Raw genomic sequence first — 1,652 nt, 5'->3', positions numbered from 1 at the left:
CCATAGGCTAAACATCTCAACCTTTCTGTCACTGAAGCAGGATCTGAACGATAATTTGAATAAATATGATCCCTAAACCACGGTATGAAGCTTCGATTGTGCTTTCGTACTATCCAGTTCTCATTTCTATTTGGATTTAAATCTCTGAGAACAACCTTGTGCATTTCAACATACGGCTCAACCTCAATCTCATTGTGCAGAACATACAAGTGCGCTTGATCCCGTTCGACCATTGATACTGTCACAACTATATTTCCAATTAGCCTTTTTCCTTCTTTTTTTTCGACAATATGAGATTTGGGGAGTCCAATTGATTGAACATTTGACAGATATTCAGTACAAAACTCAACCGCTTCTTCAACAACGTATCGTTCGGCAATACAACCCTCCGATCGACTTCTGTTTTTCACGTACCCTTTTAATATTTTCATATAACGTTCAGCAGGGTACATCCATCTCATATAAGCTGGTCCGCACAATTGTGTCTCTTTCACAAGATGAACGACTAGATGAACCATTATGTCAAAAAACGAGGGAGGAAAATACATTTCAAGATCACATAAAGTAACAACTATCTCTTTTTGCAATGTTGGTAAGATCGCGGGATCGACCACCTTACTGCAAATAGACCTGAAGAAGAAACACAGCTTAGTTATTGCGCTTCTTACTTTTTCTGGCAGAATAGAACGTATACCTATTGGTAAAAAATGTTCCATTATAACATGGCAATCATGCGTCTTCAAACTCTTTAACTTGAGGTCTTTCATGGACACAAGTCTTCTAATATCTGAAGAGTAGCCTTCTGGAACTTTAACTTCACTGAGGAACTTACACAATGTTTTCTTCTCCTTTCTAGATAGAGTGTAAACAGCAGGTGGTAGATATGTTCGTCTTCCTTTCGTCACGGGTCCCAATTCAGTTCTCATTCCCATGTTTACCATGTTCTTCCTTATGTTAAGGCCATCCTTAGACTTTCCTTGGATATTGAGTAACGTACCTATGACGCTGTCAAATACATTTTTTTCAATATGCATAACATCCAGGAAATGTCTTACGTACAACGACTTCCAATATGGAAGTTCAAAAAAAATTGACTTCTTCTTCCACCCACCCTTGACAAGTGAATGTGCAAAAGGCTTGCCAAACTGAGTGCTCATATCTTTCACCTTTTCAAAAATTTGATCACCTAACAAAAAAGGCGGGGCTGTACCATGTTCGGCCTTTCCATTGAATGCTTTTCTCCACCCACGGTAGTGATGATTAGAATTTAAGAATCTCCGATGGCCGAGAAAGACATTCTTCTGACAAAGCTCCAATCGTGTCGTATCGGTTTCGTCTTCACAAACAGGACACGCCTTTTGACCTTTATTGCTGTACCCGGATAGATTTCCGTATGCTGGAAAATCATTAATTGTTCGAAACAACATCGCTCTCAAGTTGAAACTTTCCTTCCTATACCCATCGTAAACCTCCACACCGTTCTCCCACAAAAACTTTAAATCTTTGATTAAGGGTGCCAAGTATACGTCTATGTCATTCCCTGATTGTTTAGGCCCAGAAATTAGCATAGATAACATCATGTACTTACGCTTCATACATAGCCACGGAGGTAGGTTATAGATCATAAGAATCACAGGCCATGTGCTATGCGA

Source organism: Vicia villosa, linkage group LG6, assembly GCF_029867415.1.
Source record: "Vicia villosa cultivar HV-30 ecotype Madison, WI linkage group LG6, Vvil1.0, whole genome shotgun sequence".
In the NCBI taxonomy this organism is placed as follows: Eukaryota; Viridiplantae; Streptophyta; class Magnoliopsida; order Fabales; family Fabaceae; genus Vicia; species Vicia villosa.
The sequence above is the reverse complement of the archived record's forward strand: the minus strand, read 5'-3'. Positions refer to the sequence as shown.